This window comes from Protopterus annectens, chromosome 2.part0, assembly GCF_019279795.1.
Source record: "Protopterus annectens isolate FY-2018-M chromosome 2.part0, PAN1.0, whole genome shotgun sequence".
NCBI classification, from domain to species: Eukaryota; Metazoa; Chordata; order Ceratodontiformes; family Protopteridae; genus Protopterus; species Protopterus annectens.
Window position 1 is genome coordinate 1,111,508,748 of NC_056728.1, and position 21,903 is coordinate 1,111,530,650.

Sequence of the window (21,903 nt, forward strand, 5' to 3'; positions counted from 1 at the left end):
TTCATACCACCAGGCTCGTTGCCCAACAAAATGTGTCTGAAATTCTCCAGGTGCAACTAACACTAGGTAAGACTGCAATCCAAATTGTATAGCTTGCTACAGATCCCACACCATGCCCCAAGATTCTCACTACACCTTTCTAAATATACTGAAAAATATTAAGATACAACCAAACATCCAAATACTGGATGATTTTAACTACCCTGCCATTAACTGGAAAAGCTACTCATGTATCAACACCTTTGCCCAGCGGTTCTTGGAATTCATAATAGGTTCATAGGTTCATAGGTTGGTACTAGGCTATCAGCCCTAGGGCCTATGCAAGCCTAGCCATAACAATTCCCAATTCCCTGGATATTTCTTCCCACAATATTTACTTTTCTGGGCCCCTGTCTAGCAGGGTGACTGACATGAGCCCTGGGGTGAATTTCCTATCTCCCATCCAATCATCAAGGTTCCTGTTGAAGAGGGCCAATGAGGTGCTTTGCCTGACATGTATGGGCAGTCTATTCCAGAGTAATGGGGAGTCTCTGGGTCAGGAACCTATCCCTCCAACATGTTTTGTTCATTGTGATGACAAGGTTTAGATCCCTGGAGCATGTGGCTCTGAGGAATTGGGATTTCCTTAAGTGGAGCATGTCCAACAGCTCAGGGTTTGACATGGCCTTGTATGTTAAGCAGAGATCGCCTCTGAGTAGACAATATGCCACAGAGTATAGCTGGAGTTTTTTTAGACGGTCAGCATATGGCATCTGCTTTAGGCCTGTGATTCTTTTAGTGAGGTATTTCTGTGGCCTTTCCAGCTGTTGCAGATGTCTTGTGAGGTACATACCAAACGGGGCATTATACTCTATAATGGGTCTAATGAAGGATGAGTACAGTGGGACAATGACCTCCTTTTTTCTGGATGAAAAGCCCTTAGTGATGAGGTGTGCCACATAGAAGGATTTCCTGACTGTTGTGGTGATGTGGTTATCGAAAGTGAGACCACTGTCCACCTGTGTCAATAAGTCTCTCATCAGACTTCCGATGTTTAGCGTCCTGCCACCTATGTGGTAATTCATAGGTACATGTTTTTTTCCAAAGGGGATAACTATACATTTCTTGGCATTAAGCTTGAGCCCATGGCTCTGGCACCAGGCATCTGTTTCTGTAAGGCATTTTTGTAGAATATCCACATCATTTGGGGATTCAATAATGGCTCCCAGTTTGCAGTCATCTGCAAACTTTGTTAGCCAGAGTCCCTTAGTGTTGACCTGTACTTCAGAGAAGTAGATGCCAAACACGAGTGATCCCAGGACTGAACCCTGAGGCACTCCACTTGTCACTTGTCTGGAGCTGGATTTGGAGTCGGCTACGTTTACAGTCTGGGTTATGTCAGTAAGCCAGTTGGCAACCCATCAAGTGATGCAAGGATTTATGCCCAGCTTAGTAAGTTTATCTATGATTCCAGAGTGGGGGATGGTGTTGAAGGCCTTGGCGAGGTCCAGATAGGCTGTGTGGACCACCTTACCCTCGCCCACAGCTCTGGAGACTGATTCAAAGAAGTCAATCAGATTCAGGAGACAAGATCGGCCCTTCACAAATCCAAACTGGGTGGGGTCCAGTGTTTGAAGGTTGCTAATGTCTTTGTTTATAAGTTCCATGATAATGCGTTCCATGCCCTTGCAAATCAGGCTTTTGAGACTGATGGGATGGTAGATCCCGGGATCCAAGTCGGATCCTCCCTTGTGGAGTGGGATAACTGTAGCTGTGCGCCACTCAGTGGGCACGAAGCCTGAGGTGAGGCTATGATTAAACATGACACTTAGGTGAGATGCCAGTTCATTTTGTAGTTCATGTAGTACACAGCCTGGGATGTCATCTGGTCCCATGGATGCTGTATTCTTAGCTTTGGAGAGTGCGGTTTCTACCTGTGTGGCCATGATTATCAGAATTTGGCAATCTTTTGGTATTGAGATGGGCCCTTTAGGGGGTGAGAGGGGGGTGAAGTTGCCACTAAATCGATCTGCCAGGATATTGGCAATATCCTTGGGATCAGTATATTTAATGCCATTCTGTTGTAGCTCAGAGCAGATCTGAGCATTGCCATTTAGATTCTTGACATAACTATAGAATGCCTTGTGGTTGTCTTTGGAATCTTTGGCAATTTTATTTTCGTAACTAGCTTTTGAGGATTTTATGAGTGATCTCAGCTTCTTACTGAGGCTGGTGAGGGAGTTTTTTGCATCCTGGGATTTTCCTCTTTTCTGCAACAGTTTCTTCCTTCTGTTGTATAGTTTGTTTATAGCAGGGGACCACCAGATTGGCTTCCTTTTTTTGGAAAAGAGCATCTTGGTTCTATTTGGGATGGCACGACTCATGCATGAGTGTGGGTGTTGTGAAGTTTGCATGAAGTTGGCTTTGGAGACATTTTTTCAGGAGGTTTCCTTACTGGGGGGGTGGGGGTGGGATGTGGATGTCAAAGGTGATTTGCTTATGGTCAGACCTGACCAATGAGGGGGTGACCACTGTTGTTGAGCATCTATCTCTCATGTTGGTAATGACTAGGTCTAGGATATTGGAGCCCCTGGTGGGACAATGGATTAGTTGATCCAGGGCATTGGAATTTATGAATTCCACAATCCGTTGGGAAAAGGAGTTGGTACCCGAGTAGTTTTCCCAATTATTGGCAGGGTAGTTGAAATCACCCAGTATTCGGGTGTTTGATTGTATCTTAATATTTTCCAGTATGTTTAGAAAGGTGTAGTGAAAATCTTGGGGCATGGTGGGGGATCTGTAGCAAGCTACAGTTTGGATTGCAGTCTTACCTAGTGTTAGTTGCACCTGCAGAATTTCAGATGCATTCTGTTGGACAACTAGCCTGGAGGTGTGAATGGACACTCCTCCACCTTTAGTGTTTCGGTCTTGATTTTGTGGCCAAGAAGTGTGGTAAGAATTGTAGCCTGGTATTGCAGGGGTGCTATCTGAAGCCTTGAACCAGGTCTCAGTTACTGCACAGATATTGATGTTCTCCATTTTTAGGAGTGTCTCGAGAGAGTGCATTTTGAGGTTTAGACTTCTAGCATTGAGTAGCATTACCTTCAGATTTTGCATGCTTGTATCTGTTACGGTGGTGGTTTTATCCTTTGAACCTTGCCTAAAAAAGGCACTATAGGGGTGGCAAGAGCTTTAGCCAGTAACCTGAATCCCAGGGGTGACAGGTGCAGACCATCTCTGGCAAAGCATCATGGTTTGTCGATCATATCTTCCCAGGCAGACAAATACTGGATCCCCTTTGAATGACACCAGAAGCTTAGCCAATTGTTGAAGTCAATCATTTTGTTCTTATACTGTGGTATCATTCTGGGCGAAGGCAGGATGCTACTCAGGGCTAGGGTCATACCTGCCTGGGTCACATGATCCAAGAGCTCTTCCATGTCTCTTTTCATGTAGTCCAGGGAGGTACGTCTCAAGTCATTCACTCCAGCATGGACAATGACAGAGTCGTATTTGTACTTTGGAGTGACTTGAGTGCATGCGTTATGTGGTGGATCCTGGCACCTGACAGGTAGCTGACTGTAATTTTCTCCTTGTTCAGTCTGGTGAGTGGGAAATCAGTGTGCCTGACTATAGAGTCACCTATGACTAAAGTGTTGGGTACATTGTCTTGCCTTAGGGGCTGTTGTCGGGTAACACACTGGTGTTGTGAGCTATGTGTCACTTTGGTTGTGACTGGCGTTTGTTTGCGTTTCAGCTTCGGAGGTCCTTGTTGCTTGGGCAGGTTAATGTTAAGGGCCTCCGCATATGTGGGTTTAGTGTTGCTATGTGTGGGTGTTGATGGTGTGGGTTTTGAAGTGCTATGAGTTGCTTGAGGTGTAATGCAGGTGTTAACCTTCTCCTCTTGACTGTCTAGCACAATCTTGGCCGGAGAGAGCTTAACTTCCAGTTTGCCTATGTAAGTGCATCTCTCGCAGGTTGTAGTGTTGGGTGGTAGGAGGAGAGGATTGTCTGTGTACATGAGGCAGTTGCTGCACTGCCCCAGTATGCCCAGATTCACCAGGTGGACAGGAGAAATCACCGGAAGCTGACCCTTGGACATGCCTGTTTAGGTGCTTTTTTGTAAAGTTTAAGAGCTGTTTTCCCTTACCTTTGCAAGGTACTTTGCAATTATAGGCTGTTTAGTGCCTATAATTAATTTCTCCTTATTGACAAGGAGAGCTGAATGCTTGAATCAGTTTCAGGCTTCCTAGTGCTTTCTTGTAAAGTTTAAGAGCTGTTTTCCCTTACCTTTGCAAGGTACTTTGCAATTATAGGCTGTTTAGTGCCTATAATTAATTTCTCCTTATTGACAAGGAGAGCTGAGTGCTTGAATCAGTTTCAGGCTTCCTAGTGCATTCCAACAGGTTCTAGAGCAGGTGCTAGTCACAGGGGTTCATATTTTAGTGCTACTACTGAGTAACCAGCTAGTTCTAAGGGAAAATTTGAAAAGCAGACTTTCTGGCACCTGGAATAGTTTAACTGTAGCCTCGCTGTGCTGCTCGATGTGAAAAATATGCAAACACATGCGTTTTTAAGCCAGAAAGTTGAAAGGGATAGAAATCAGCCAAAAAGGCTAATAAAATTACAATTTCAGAGCTGGAAACCACTCCTCTAGTGTTAGATAGGTAGCACAATGCTCACCAGTCGCACTGGCAAGCAGTAGGACTTCCCACTACCACAGCAAGGTCTGGATAGCTCTGAGCACAGAAAATAAAGTCCTGAGACAAGCAAAGCCTGGGATATGGACTGGCTAGAAAAGGTGGGAAACGAGCAAACAAGATAGTATTTTTTTTTGTTGAAACAGTCTAAACAATGCAATAATACAGTAAATAAAGACAGAAAAGGCTAATACACTTGAGTGTGTAGTCCTAAACAGTAAATGCAATTAAAACTCTACAAAATTAGCAATTTAAAACGTTTTAAATGAAGCAAGGCAAGTGCACAACTGAAAAACGATTTAAGAAGCAGAAACACAGCAGAATAAGTAGCTAGTCTACATATACAGAGAAGTCTATTTATACAGAAAAGCAGCTAAAACACACAAACACTTCAGATGCAGTGCAACCTAGAGCACTTGAGTTGTAGCAATATTAAGGCAATTACAGTTATAATAAATGCTCTAAAATATACTCTATATTTCCAAAATGTTTGAGAAGCACAGTCAGAACCAAGAAGATTCAGGCAAAATTTTTTTTTTTAAAGGGAAAAAGGAGAAACAGAAGGCCTTATCAAATGTTCTCTCTGTATTAGGTAGAATGAGCTAATGACAATAGACTGGGAGGAGTGTCCCAGATCAGATTTACAGTAGGGGCGGGCAACTGCAAAGCCACCAAGTATAACAGCAAGACACCAACAGGGAAGGAGGGTGGGGACAACTAAAGCTATTATCCTAGAGAGTAAGCACTACAGAAAGCCACAAAATGAAAGTTTTTAAACAGATAAAGGAGCAATGAGACTCTACAGAATGCTTTTTTAACTGCAAACAAATCAGTTACCCATGCAGATTAGTTAATAGCAATAAAAATACACTCAAAAACTGTGCAGCAGGCAATGAAAAGGGAAAATAATTCTCAATGCCCTGGATCAACAAACCCATAGTCCCACCAGAGGCTTCAATATCCTAGATCTGGTCATTACCAACATGGGAAATCTATGCTCCACACCTATGGTCACCCCCTCGATGGTCAGGTCTGACCATAAGCTAATCACCCTTGACATCCACACCCCTCCCCCATCCCCCAGTAAGGAAACCTCTGTAAAAAGCTTCTCCAAAGCCAACTTCATGCTACACAAGTCAGAAGTGATAAACTTCATTACACCCGTGCAGACGGGAAATGAAAGTTTGAATGCTGAACCCTACACTAAGGCACTGTATGAGCACATCTTTGTGCATGAATCGTGCCATCCCAAATAGAACCAAGATGCTGTTCCCCAGGAAAAGGAAGCCAATCTGGTGGTCCTCTGCCTTAAACAAACTTTACAACAAAAGGAAGAAACTGTTGTAGAAAAGAGGAAAATCCCAGGATGCAAAATACTCCCTTACCAGCCCCAGTAAGAAGCTGAGATCCTTTATAAAATCCTCCAAAGCTAGTTATGAAAATAATATAGCCAAAGATTTCAAAGACAACTGTAAGCTGTTCTATAGCTATGTCAGGAATCTAAATGGCAATGCACAGATCTGCTCTGAGCTACAACAGAATGGCATTAAATATACTGATCCCAAGGATGTTGCTAATGTCCTGGCAGATCAATTCAGTACCAACTGCATCCCCCTCTCACCCCCTAAAGGGCCCATCTCAATACCGAAAGATTGCCAGATTCTGGTAATAACGGCCACACAGGTAATAACCATACTCTCCAAAGCTAAGAATACAGCATCCATGGCACCAGACAACATACTGGGCTGTGTACTACATGTACTACAAAATGAACTGGCACCTCACCTAAGTGCCATGTGTAATCATAGCCTCACCTCAGGCTTTGTGCCCACTGAGTGGTGCACAGCTCCAGTTATCCCACTCAACAGATGGGGATCCACCTTGTATCCCAAGAACTACCGCCTCCATCAGTCTGATGAGCCTGATCTGCAAGGCCATGGAATGTATTATCATGGAACTTATAAACAAAGACATTGGCAACCTTCAAACACTGGACCCCACCCAGATTGTGTTCGTTAAAGGCCAATCTTGTCTCCTGAACCTGATTGACATCTTCAGATCAGTCTCCAGAGCTGTGGACGAGGGAAAGGCAGTCCACACAGCCTATCCGAACCTCGCCAAGGCCTTCAACACCATCCCCTAGTCTGGAATCATAGATAAACATACTAAGCTGGGCATTACTCCCTACATTACTTGATGGGTTGCCAACTGGCTTACTGACAGAACCCCACAAAGTAAAAGTAGCTGACTCCAAATCCATCTTCAGACAAGTGATAATTGGAGTACCTCAGGGTTCAGTCCTGGGACCGCTCTTGTTTGGCATCTACTTCTCTAAAGTACAGGCCAATACTAAGGGAATCTGGCTAGCAAAGGTCGCAGATGACTGCAAACTGGGAGCCATTATTGAATCCCTAAATGATGTGGATATTCTACAAAAGGGCCTTACAGAAACAGATGCTTGGTGCCAGAGCCATGGGCTCAAGTTCAATGCCAAGAAACGTATAGTCATCCCCTCTGAGAAGAAACATGTACCCATGAATTACCACATAGGTGACAGTACACTAAACACCGAAAGTGTGATAAGAGAATTAGGGACACAGGTGGACTGTGGTCTCACCTTTGATTACCACATCACCACAAGTCAGGAAATCCACCTATGTGGCACACCTCATCACTAAGGGCTTTTCATCCAGAAAAAAAGAGGTCATTGCCCCACTGTAGTCATCACTCAGTAGACCCATTATAGAATACAATGCCCCGTTTGTTATGTATCTCTCAAGACATCTGCAACAACTAGAAAGGATGCAGAAATACCTCACTAAAAGAATCACAGGCCTAAAGCAGATGCCCTATGCTGACTGTCTAAAAATCATCTAGCTATACTCTGTCGCATATCGTCTACTCAGAGGCAATCTCTGCTTAACATACAAGGCCATGTCAAACCTAGAGCTGTTGGACATGCTACACTTAAAGAAATCCCAATCCCTCAGAGCCACATGGTCCAGGGATCTAAACCTTGTCATCAAAATGAACAAAACATGTCGGAGGGATGGGTTCCTGACTCAGAGACTCCCCAGACTCTGGAATAGACTGCCCATACATGTCAAGCAGAATGCCTCTTTGGCCCTCTTCAAAAGGAACCTTGACAATTGGATGGGAGATAGGAAATTCACCCGGGGGATCACGTCAGTCACCCTGCTAGATAGGGGTCCAGGGAAGTCAATATTGTGGGAATAAATAGCTAGGGAATTGGCTTGTATAGGCCCTAGGACTGATAGCCTGGTACCAACCTATGAACCTATGAACTACACTTTCCATTGCCCTACTTTTGCAAGCCTGCTGATGTCATTCACCTTGAAATACACCTTTGGGGAAAGAATAGCCTTATAATCTCCATGGCGTGTGCTATAACTGCGTAATGCTATAGTGTGATGTACTAGTTAGGTAGGAGTTCTAATCCCAGACATGGCAAGTGTATGTGTGCATGTGTTTTTGTCTGTGTAGGGATCAATGCTTTTGAGGCCATTCACATTCAAATCACTTTCCATTGCCCTACTTTGGCAAGCCTGCTGATGTCATTCACTTTGAAATACACCTTTGGGGAAGGAGTAACCCAGTAAGCTCCATGGTGTATGTTATAACTGCGTAATGCTGTGGTGTGATGTACTAGTTAGGTAGGAGTTCTAATCCCAGACATCACAACTGTGAAACTGTGTGTGTGTGTGTGTGTGTGTGTGTGTGTGTGTGTGTGTGTGTGTGTGTGTGTGTGTGTGTGTGTGTGTGTAGGGATCAATGCTTTTGAGGCCATTCACAATCAGATCACTTTCCATTGCTCTACTTTGGCAAGCCTGCTTATGTCATTCACTTTAAAAATACACCTTTGGGGAAGGAGTAGCCCAGTAAGCTCTGTGGCATGTGCTATAACTGAGTAATGCTGTAGTGTGATATACTAGTTAGGTAGGAGTTCTAATCCCAAACATGGCAACTGTGAAACTCTGTGCGCACGAGTGTGTGTGTGTGTGTGTGTGTGTGTGTGTGTGTGTGTGTGTGTGTGTGTGTGTGTGTGTGTGTGTGTGTGTGTGTGTGTTTGTCTGTGTAGGGATCAGTGCTTTTGAGGCCATTCACAGTCAAATCACTTTCCATTGACCTACTTTGGCAAGACTGCTGATGTCATTCATTTTGAAATACACCTTTGGGGAAGGAGTAACCCAGTAAGCTCTGTGGGGCATGCTATAACTGTGCAATGCTGTAGTGTGATGTACTAGTTAGGTAGGCATTCTAATCCCAGACATGGAAACTGTGAAACTCTGTGTGTGTATGTGTGTGTGTGTGTGTGTGTGTGTGTGTGTGTGTGTGTGTGTGTGTGTGTGTGTGTGTGTGTGTGTGTGTGTGTGTGTGTTTGTTTGTGTAGGGATCAATGCTTTTGAGGCCATTCACAGTCAGATCACTTTCCATTGCCCTACTTTGGCAAGCTTGCTTATGTCATTCACTTTAAAAATACACCTTTGGGGAAGGAGTAACTCAGTAAGCTCTGTGGGGCATGCTATAACTGTGCAATGTTGTAGTGTGATGTATTAGTTAGGTAGATGTTCTAATCCCAGACATGGAAACTGTGAAACTCTGTGTTTGTGTGTGTGTTTGTCATCAGTATCCTGTGTGGAGGTAGCTGTGAGTGTGTAGTAACAGGACTCATTGTGGAGTGAGTTTTGTAAATTTCTTATATAGTGGGCCTATTATATGTCACAATGTCCACCCTACAAGGACAACAGATGTCAAACAGGAGACAGGCTGGTGTAGACAATCCATACCACTACATGTGACATTATGGATTGGGGAACAAGACAGGCAACCCTTGTGTTACCCAGAGAACATGCTACACCCATGTCTCATACACAAACACACTTGGCTAAGCAACAGCCACTATGTTGATAGTTCCCTGCATATCGCCCACATATAGTAACCATGGTGTGATTGCAGTGGAGTACAGAGGACATGGCACCCTGTCCATCCCTACAATAGACAAATCATTGCATACAGTAGTCCATTGCTATGTTCCCGACTGGATACCTGCAACAACTCTAGAGTCAGCAAATATAACCCACAAAGGAAATACAATCCCTTATACACATGCCCTGTATGGACAGATGCCACTAACACCAGTGAATACCTGTATAATGCTGTCAATGCAGGTGCAGGGTCAACCTGGTTTCCATTGCCAGTTCTCACCACATGAGGTCAGGAATGCCACATCAGATGATAGCAATCTGTCCACACAACATGCCACAGACACTCCAGGTACACTTCCACATGTCATAGCACATGCATGTGGGATGTGTGCACATCTCAGACACTGTCTATGTTATACAATATCGAACACATACATGGCAAGCATTGCACAGCACTAGCCACCCTCAATAGTAACCCAGATAAGTGGATGGTGAATACAATACCCACCTGTGTGGGCCAATCCAGAGACTACAGCCCTGAGCCACACTGCAGACCATTGTCATGTGGCCTGATGCCAAGGTATACCCTTGGCCTAGCCTTGTACAGCCTTCTGGGACAGTCAACCACTACACACCTGTGAAGCAATGAACCCATGCATGTCAGTACTGGCAAACCTGTATCTGTGTGTGTGGAGATTAATGATTTGGATGCCATTCACACTCACTACACCTCCCAGTGCCTTACTTAAGCATGCCTTCTGATGTCAGTCACCTTGAAGTACCCTTTGCCCATATATCGGCCTGATAACCTCTGTGGTGCATGTGATACCTGCGTAATACTGTAGTGTAGCAAACTAGTTAGGAATTCTTATCCTGAAACTCCCAACTGTGATAATGTGTGTGAGTCCCTGAGAGAGTGTGGCTGTGTTGTCCTTGACATCTGTTCTTGAGGACAGGCACATGTACTACACCTACCTTATCTTCTTTATCACTGTTGCTGATGTCACTCACCATCAAATATACCTTTGAACAACTCTCCAACATGTACACTCTGTGGCGCATGCAATAACTGCATAGAAATGTAATAGCAATACATAGTCAGGCAGGGTTTGAAACCCCATACTGGTAAATGTGTGACACAAACATACTTAGCTTTTACTCTCCTACCCCCTCTCTGTCTTACTTTGTCTCTCTCTCTCTCTCACTCCCTCTTTGGTGGATGTGGAGAAGTACACCTGCTTTGCTTAGGCAGCAGCTTGTGTTTTGTAAGTGATGCTCATGATCAGCTGATGGCCTGTGCATGAATTGCAGTTCTCCACTAGCTGATTGTATGTGGAACAGCTGTGGTAACATTCCCATAGCCAATTGCATGGAAACACACTCCTATAACTAGGAACATCATGTGGGTTTGACCCTTTTCATTTGTGCGCAGGACTTCATGTCGGTGTTTGGCAGACAGCATCACAGAGGGTAGTGGGATATACCTCTAACATCATACACTGTGGAAACAGGACAACAAACAGGAGGGGATGTTCCAGACATGACTACAGAATGTAATTCTTGCTCTTCTGCATTTGAAGTAATGTTGGTTTAACAGGGTTTGTGTGGATATGGCTGGTCTACATGATTTAATACCTGTCATGACAGTGTTATGTGGTTGAGGAAACTCCCACCTGTAGGGCTATCTGCAGACTGGCCAGTGTTTGGAGTCTTATGTGTGTTGAGTTACTCACAGATTACCTATCTTTAGAACTGCAGTAGCATAGTCTGGGGATTGCAGTCAGTACATGGTGACAGCCATGAGAGTTACTGACTTCATATCTCTCATAGGACATATGTCACAACAAACCCTGTTACACCAGTAAATGTATGAGGTTATCACAGCAACATGTCAATATTGACCATGTGTTTGTGCCTCCAGCCTCAACTTCATAAACCTTTGTACATATGTAATGTAGTAAGAGGTGCATGTGTTCAGTACACCATTATTTATTGACATCAAACCTGATAACAAGCCAGTGAGATAACAGACTGCTAGACATGTTTATTTATTTATTTATTTATTTATTTATTTATTTATTTATTTATTTCCAGTTTGATAACCGGGGAAGTCCACTGGGCCTGAAAGCCCGTTTTCAGTGGAGGCCAGGGGAGAAAAGCTCCATAATAATAATACATTACACACATAACACTCTGTGTTCTAACAGCATAACACCTTTAACAATTTCCAAAAACATAGTACATTTGGCAGTATACATAAGAAATTAATATTTTTATGCAACTCTATTGTTAGCATAGAAGAGAGAGAGATAAAAATAAATTATACATAGATTTTGAATGCAAGAGAAGTAAAACAGAGGAGAAGTGAAGGAGATGCAAAGAATTTAAAGGAGAAGAGATGCCAGGAGGAAGATGAAAAAAAGAACAGTTAGACTAAGATTCATTTTATGAAGTACATCTTATGAAAAAGGCAAAAGATACATTTGTGAGACTAGACATGCATGTAGGCAGTGGGGAGGAGACAATTTAAAAGGAATAAATAGAGAGTTTAAGCAGGGGAGAGAGAGGAGATAAAGAAGTAGAGGGAGGGGAGCTGAGGAGAGAGTTTGAAGAAGAGGGACCAGAGGGGGAAAATTAGAACTGGGATGTATTAAGATCTAGGTAGGAAGTATACAATTACATTTCCAGTTTTGGGAGAGGTGAGAATGGAGAAGAGATTTGAATTGTTCATAGCTTGTAGTGACTCTTAGAAGGGGAGGAAGCAAGTTCCATTTTTTTGTTGTAGTATAAGCAAGTAGGAGGTGGCCAGGAGGTCGTTTGGGTTTGTATACTGAAATAAGATTTTGGTGGCCAGATCTTAGGGGCCTGAGAGGAGTGTAGAAGGGCAAGATGTTAGATAATGCAGGGCAAGCAGTGGGTTTAAAAATTAGTTTGTGTGCAGTAGTAAGTTGGAGGTAATCGAGGTGATTAGGGAGTTCTAGCCATTGGAGACTACGGAGGCAGATGCAATGGTGTGTAGAGTGAGTGGAGTTAGTAGCGAATTTGGCGATTTTGTAATAGCAACATTCAGGTTTTGAGGAGATAGAGGCGGTGAGGTTGGTTAGAAGAGGAGCACCATACAATAGAGAAGGGAGAAGGTAGGTAGTGGTGAGTGTTTGTCTTGTAGCTAAAGAAAGAAAGTTAGCGTTTCTGTAAAGCATACCGAGCTTCTGATGGGTTTTTTTATGTTTAGTTGAATATGAGTATTAAATTTCAGGTGTTCATCGATGGTAACTCAGAGTAATTTTGCACAACTAACAACTTCTATTGGGGACTGGGAGAGGCTGGAGATTTTGAAGGATGGCTTATCAAGAGGCAGAGCTTTTGAGGGGGAGAAGAGAATGATATGGGATTTATTGGCATTAAGGGAAAGATGGTTTTGAAGCATCCAATTTTCTGTGGTTGTGAAGGCCAATTGGGTTTTGGCTTGGAGCTCGGGAAGGCTAGGGGCTGAGCAGATAACAGTGGAGTCGTTATGTGTAGTAGGTGTTATATTTGAGGACAAAACCTGGACATTCTGTCATAGTGTGTACAGTAGTGATGTCTGTGTACTTATCATGATTCTCGACAATGTGTGTATTGCGAATATGTACCTTGGCCTGTGTACAGACTGTGGTAGATGTCATTGTTCTTGGTTCTGTTCTATCTGATGTTGCATGCTACTTCATTGTATGGTACCCTATCAGCTAACATGTTTGTAGGGCCAAACACACACATGTCCCATACCACAGTCAGGCATCGGAATACACTGTGTATTGGCCCAGTGTATGTAGGGTTAGTGTGTGAGTGGCACATATGAGGATGATGTTGATCAGACAGTCCATATACTGTAATATTAAGCATGCTTACCATGTGTGGCTGTGGCTGTGTTCGCATTGGTTGTGGGTATGTACTTTCACACAGGTGTCTGTTACTCCATGCTGTTACATGCCTGTAGAGCCTGCTATATTTGCAGGTACATGTGTACAGCTCTCCCCCATATGAAATGTAGGACAGCATTGTGGCAGTCTGCCAGTAGTTTGCACAGCACTTTGTGACATGCCTAGCAGCTCATTGTACTTACCCAATGTGATGTTATGTCCAGATATTTGTCAGATGTACTGCTGCCGGTCCACCATAACTGTTGTGTATTTCTGACAACGTTGTGGGATGCTGTACAGATGTATGTCACTAACTAGCGGGTAGTATGTGGGCTTGTGACCTCTGCTCCACCGGTTATTATGTGTCAGGACAGACAGGAGTGTATGAATGCATAAACTGTGTGAGCATATGTATTCCAGTATTTACGTGATATACCCATTTACATGGCTGTTGTCCACATAGTCAGGCATGGTTCACACGTCTTGCACTAAGGGGTTCTGTGCATACCTCTGAACTGACCAGAGTGTGTCAGACTGTTCATATTTATTGGTCATATCTCTGCTGTATTCCACAGGACCATTACTGTGATATCCATGGTACTGTACTATGATGATCTTAGGATGTCTGTCAGTAACTGATGGCGTGCATGTCAATAGCAGATGTGACCTCCCACACACAACATTTCTGTTAAGACAATCCCTGTTACAGTAGCAACAGTCTACAGTTATACCTGCAATACTTACATGACATCTTCTTGCACTAAGAGGTTGCGACTATTGGTGCTGAGGTATGACTTCACTCCATGTTCTGGACATATGTTAAACATATGTGTGTGTGTGTGTATATATATTATATATATATATATATATATAGATTTATATCCATATATCTATATAGATATATACACATATACATATCTACATACATATATGGATATATATATATATATATATATATATATATATATATATATATATATATATATACATATATATACATATACATACATATATATATACATATACATACACACGCACACACACACATATATATATCTGTCTACATATATACAGATATATATATATGATATATATATATATGATATACATATATGATATACACACACATATATATATATATATATATATATATATATATATATATATATATACAGAGAGATCTATATATGGCCATATATATAATGCAATATACAGATTTATATAAATACATATATATGAATATATATATATATATATATATATATGTGTGTGTGTGTATATAGATGTACACACATATATATATATATATATATATATATATATATATATATATATATATATGTATATACATATATATATATATATATATATATATATATATATATATATATATATATATATATATATCCATATTGTTGTTATGTGTAAACATTACTGTTGTGTATACTTTCCCAGATGTATCACACTGTATTTATCTGATATGTGTATATTTAGATATAACAACATACGTGATTCAACAGTATTATCATTAACAAGTACTACGCCATTCCAGAAGTCATAGCAGTTGTTCAATACTATACAGTATATGTACTGACAGATATATTAGAAAAACAAAAATTGTCTTCACAGCTGTGATGACTTAGTGGTTAAGTGTTGTTACTGTAATGTACAGGGTCCTGGGTTCAAAACCTGCAAGTACTGGTTATTTTGTTACTGGGCAGAACAAGGGCTGTTGGATACAGAGTGGTTAAGGCAGCTTTAAGCGGGTTTGTGTGGGTTTGCGCGACCGTAAGCACTGCTAACATAGGGTTAAACGTACAGTCGCTTACACCGTGTAGGCTTCGCTTACCAGTGCACAAATGTGCTTAGCATTTATATTACAGCAATGCTGAAACCTGCTAAGCATGGCTCAGCCCTGGTAACCAGTGCTCACATTCCGGTCTGATAAAATAGCAAGGTAATGACATCTTTAATAAGTGTATTTAATGCCATGTACATAACACGCACCTATGTGCTGTCATTACATTAGCATGAGGTGTGAGTCTACTGTCTGGGACACCTGAGTATATATGGCTTGTACAACACTCTTTTCTGTTTGAATGTGTTACATACATGGGTAATATCCCAGGTTATACACAGTCACACTGGTATGTAGTGTATCATTACATTACTACTGTTGACAGTGCTTTCCCAAGTAAGAGTAGATTGAAGATTGTAGTACTGGAACCAAACACCCCTGCATGCAAAGATGGACTCTGAGTCCTCACTGTTGTGTTCCTGGTGTGTGAGCTGTGTCTCATTAAATATGTCCTACTGGATAGTGATTTGACATGTTGAACATAACTTTAGACTACTGTGTGTATAGCACATGTCAGTGGGTGCTACCGTCATGTAGTAATGGCATACCTATTGGTGTCAGACATCTACCTGTCAACAAATTCATCCTAATGCATAGCTAGTTGGTTAGCTGATGTCTGTCTCTCCTCTGTACAGATGTGCAGATGTCAGGTATCCATCTTGGCTACTTACAGGCAATCTATGCTTGACTGACACTGACATGTCTGTCCAGCTGTGTTATGAATACCACAGCTAAAAATCCACACCCTGTATGCACCACATGCCATGGATACCACAACTATACTACCACAGTCAACAGAACATGCTTGGCTACAGGTCTCCAAGACAGACACTGACCATGTTATGTAATACATGTTGCATACATGTCAACTGGAGCACCTCACTGGCCCTCTGCTGGAGGCACCCAGATGATTGGCTGATGCATGTAACTCCAAGGATCACCCCTGTGGTATCTGTAGATGGCCTGCTGCTACATGGCAGGTGGCATGATACCACTGTACACACATCCCCTACACTTCCCATCTCTCCATGGACAATAGCCTGGTATACATCTATGAACACCTGCACCGATGGACCCTAGTACTGACAAATGTATACATGTGCATTACTGAAAATATCAGTGTCTGTGTGTTTGTAGACCTGTAGTTGAGAATACCCTGAGGCCCTTCACCCCCACTGCACCCCCAATTGCCATAGTTAGATGTGGCTGCTGTACCAGACATTACAAGTACCTTGTTACACTATTCTCCCTAAGGGCTACCTGGGCCTTGCAGGAGCACCACAACACTGTTGTACAAATGGGTTGATAGGCATGGGATACCCACTGAGTTCTGACAAGTGTGTGTATGTGTGCATGTGTGTATATATATATGTAGGGTGCAGCATTCTGAGGCCACATTCTCCTAATACAATACACCTTGCCACACAGTATTAGAGATAGTGATGTTGCTGACTTTAGGAGAGACAGGACAATGCATCACCCTACTATGCTTGTGGCATGTGCATTAGATGCATATCCCTGTAGTAGCACACTTGGGATAGACAAGAGGTTGTATTGCAGTCCTGGTCAATGTGTGATGGTGGGTATGTCAGAGTGTTATCATGGGTTTCAGTGTGTACAATATCCACTGTGGGGTGTGGGTGCTGGGTATAATGTCTTTACTTCATGGTAGCCCCTGTACATGTTCTATGTTCCACTGTATGGGGAACACTGTCACCATCAACCATACAGGTAACTGATAACACTATCCAGCCCAGTTATGCATGCGCTGTGTGCAACTTATCTGTAACACAATGGACACAGTGACAAGGTAGTTAACACTGATACACCCAGGTCTCTCAGATGTGTGTTTGACAGTTATGTGTTTGTCAATGTGCATATGACAGTATGTCACACTACGTATTGTCCATAAACAACCAGTACATCTCTCATTACCATACTGTACAGGCCTGGGGATGTTCTTCACATAACATGTAACCTGGGACAAACCTCATCCTAAAAACTGTGTGGTGTGTGCAATTAAGGCCACACACATCAGTAGCACTACATACCTATGTAGGGGTCTAGTCCCAGTGTTGCCAAGTAAGAGTGTGTGTGTATGTGAAGGAATATACTTCCGTTTGCAGAATATATATGTCCCAGGAGGTCATCTGTCTGAGAACTGCCTGGCATATGCTAACATTTTACAGGTATCATCCTGTAGACATATATTCCATCACAACTAGTGGTAGATGTGTAAATGCCCTCTTCCCCACTGTATAGGTGTGCAGCAATACTGGGGTTGATATATATAGCTGGGTGTGGCTGTTGTAAACACAGCCACCATCATTGCAGTTACTGTTGAGTGTATCCCATTGCTTAGCTGGCCGTAATACCGTACATTTCATGTTAACAGGTTAGGTAGTTGTCTATCACACTATCTGCTGTTCTACAGCACCTCTCACCCACAAAATGGTAGGGTTGTGCCACCCACACCAGCACAGCTATGTTTACTGAGTTGAGAATTGCACTACTTTGGGGAAGGGGACATATACCCTGCCAGTACCATCGTCAATGACATTAAACTAGCAGACTGCTTATTTCCCAATGTGTTGTTGTGCCTATTCTGGCTTGTTGGAATTACATAGGCTACAATGTGTTCCTTGCACAGGTATATACATGCATGTGTACAGTATTCTCTGTGTATTGCATAAACACCAAAGCCTCTGTGTGTGTTATACACAAACACGTGGTGTATACCACCCAGTACACTTACCATTGTCCACTGTAGAAGGGCTGCTGACAGCAGCCACCATGCACTCACCTGTATACACCATCCTCACACCTATTAGCCATGTGGCACATGCAGTAACTGTTATACAGACCTATGACATGTGTTTACATGTACCCAGGGTATGGCACAGCCAAGGTGTCACCACAGTGCCATACCCCTTGTAGGATACAACAGCAGACCATCCTCCTGCTGACACATGGACACCAACAACACAAACGGATTACATTATGGAGACCACAATCACTCAGTGTTAGTAACAGCTATAATCCATCAAGCTACACTTCCTGCCATGTAAGCATTAAACTTTACTGCTGACAACATGTTACACAGCATTACATTCGTACACCATAGTTCAGTCACATGTGCATCAAAACCATATTAGCCTGTCCCTGCATTGATGTTATCGATGACAGGGATGTGGCACATGTATCATCATATGCACAGGGTGTGTTGTTGGTTTGCCAGAGACCTAGGCTGAGCCATACATTTGACACCATGTGTGTGAGTGAGGGGGTTTAATTACTGATATGGCCATGGTGATGTGGTGTGTGTAGGTACGTGGTTGCATTAGCTGTGTTTGTATTGTGTGTGAATATGCATGCACACAGTTCTGCCATGTGGCTGCCCTATACAGGTGTTAATTGGACAGCTGCAAACCATACCTGGCAGGGTGTGCAGTTCACCGCCACCGGCCACGGACACGAGAACCATGCTTGCCAGGGGTTCCACAGGCACATCCAGGTAAAAGCCACGATATAGTACTCTCCCCTGATGATGACATATGTCCGCTGGAACCAGGTCCCTCCTCGGACTGGCCAGGGCCATGTGCATGTGGACTGTTGTGGTGTGGTGTGGACAGTGCCCCCCCTGAAGTGCTGTGGTTGGTACTGCCACTATGGGAGTGGCTTGATGTTCCTGCACATCCACGTCAACCTCCAGTTGTTGGTGTTGCTGGCCTACGTCCACATGGCTATCACATCACTCCCACCACATGCTCAAGCACGGACATTCCATGGTCGAGGAGTCCCACCATCTCACCCGGCTATCCATGACCTCTGAAATATAACAGACGGCACCTGCAAGATCACAGATGTTTTCAGTAACAGCTGAATGAGTAGCCCTCTGCAGCCTCAGAGCCTGTCTGGTGTACCATTCCATACGTGCCTGCGCCTCCATGACAGCCTGAAACATGCGTCTGGTCAGTGGTGGCTCGTGCTATTGGACTGCAGGACTGCAGCCCCTCCCAGCTGTGAACCACAATGGTACAGTCCTAATCTTCCTAACCTGCACATGGAAAGTGAATCTGGACTGCTGCCTTACCCAGTCCGGATTCAGGAAAAAGGCAGCAGACTGCTGATGCTCCAGAAGTCTATGTGGTGCTAACCGCATAGACTGGAAGAGGATCAGACTGCAAGGTCAGCAGTCTTGGTACATTCAAACAGAACACAGGAAACCAGAAGTGAGTATTCCAGCTCAAACAGAGATAGACGATACTCAGCTGCTGCTGTGGATTACTCTCTGGGTGTGCAAACATCTGTGGATTGTTGCAGTTTACTCTCTGTCTGGGTGTTTTTATTTCAGATTTAGAAGCTGGTGCAGACAGTTCATGTACTTTATTTTAGATTTAGAAGCTGGTGCAGTTTGTGAACAGCCTGTTGCTGTGGAAGCTGTGCGTTCATGAATGCAAACAGAGACAGCCAATATACTCAGCTGCTGTGGCTTGCGTATTGTAGTTTACTCTCTGCCTGGGTGTGGAAGTTTATTTAAGCTGGCTGGTGCAGTTCATGAACAGAGGGGGACACAGCCTATACTCAGATGCTGCTACAGAGATGGCCAAGATGATTATTGCAGGTATGTGTACATTAGAAGCTACAGTGTGTGTGTGTGTGTGTGTGTGTGTGTGTGTGTGTGTGTGTGTGTGTGTGTGTGTGTGTGTGTGTGTGTGTACTGCCCCAAGTGCTATATGGTGGTGTGTAGAGAACAGGCTTGAACCCTGTACCTTGGGCCCAGGTGGCAAGAGCCTGAATTCCCTACCCACCACCATTTGTAAAAAAAAAAATTGCAGATTTTTCCCTCATACTTGTTCTGTTCCTCATAAAATCTGTGGTTTCTGTATTTTTCTCTCCTTGCAAAGTCAGTAGTGTATTGGTGCAGTGGTAGCATTGTTGCCTGACAGCTGCAGGTTCCCTGGTTTGATTCTTGGCTGGGGTGCCTTACCTTCTGTGTGGAGTCTGCATGCCCTCTCAGTGTTTCTGTGGGTTTCTTCTAGTATCCTCCCATCTTACAAAGACATGTGTCTGTCTGGAGTGTTTCTCCCTGGGCCTCTGCTAAAAATTAGCTTTTGTTCCAAGTCAGACTTTCCTGCTTAACTACGTTAAAAATTACACGCATTTGAATATCGGACTTCATATTCTTCAGAAAGTACATGGTAACACAAAAGCTTTTATTCTAGCAATTTTCTAAGTGTATAAGATGGATATTTGAAATTTGTCCCTATTTTTGGGCTGTATTCCCCCATTATTGGCTTCATCCAGGTTTTTTGTGATAAGGTTGAGAGCTATGGTAAGAACTGAATTCACTGAATATGTTTTGGGACTGTATTCCCCCATTACTGGCTTTGTCTGGGTGTTTTTTGCTAAGAGGTTGAGAGCTTTGGTGAGAACTGAATTAATTGAATGTTTGGGGGCTGTATTCACCCATTATTGGCTTTGTTCACGTGTTTTGTGCTAAGAGGTTGACAGTTGTGCTATGGTGAGAACTGAATTCACTAAATGGTAGCCATTTAAGTTTCCGTCTTCCTCTTTCACAAAACAGCTGATTTGGCATAGTGGTATGTTGCTCTGACTGTTTTGCACAGGGTCCTGGGTTTAAGGCTTGGCAGTGAAATGTATGGTGATAACACAGCATTTTATTCTAGCAACTTTCCAACATTATACAAGCAATGTTTAAAATGTGTCCCTGGTTTTTGGGCTTTTGTCCTTCCCCCAATAAACTTTGTCTTTTTCCAGATTTCTTTGTGCTGCAAAGTTCAGAGATACAGCTGAGTGAGTAAATTTTACAAGGAGCTGAGAGTTGCAGGGGAGCAAAAGTTTAGTGCTGCTTATGCTGAGTCCACTTGCATTGTTAATAGCACAGCAGGTAATATACTTGCCTTTTGATGCAAAAGGCTGTGGGTTCTACTTCCACAGTAGATAGATGCATTGCTGATACTGTACTGTATTGCAAAGGGGGTGGATGCTGCACGACTTTTTGGCGAAAATACCTAGTAACTATGAACCTATCAGTTTGCCATCCATTCCCTATTGCAACACTGCTATCATTTTTTTAGTGTAAGATAGGCAATTTCTTCCTCAAGGGCAACAGGCACTTTATTTGTAAATGAAACAATGAAATACAAAGCTGTTTGCTAGCAGCAACCTCATTAGTTACAGATCTCTTTAATGTGGAATTATTTAGATGACTTTTACTTCTTCAGAGATTGTGAATTTGTACTGATACTAGTGGACTGTAGAAGTTTGAGTAGACTTTTATGATGGAAATGTTCTGAATTGGGCAGTTTTGTCATTACTGGTGCATGCATTTTGTTTCATTGTTTACTGGAAAAATTTCAAAACAATAAATTTAAAACACCCTCTAAAACTGTACTGTATTGTACAAGGAATATAATTTAATACAATCAGGAAGGTGTATGAAAGAGCATGTGTATGTTTCGTGTTCAAGGGGCCTGTGATTTGAAAACAGCTCAAAC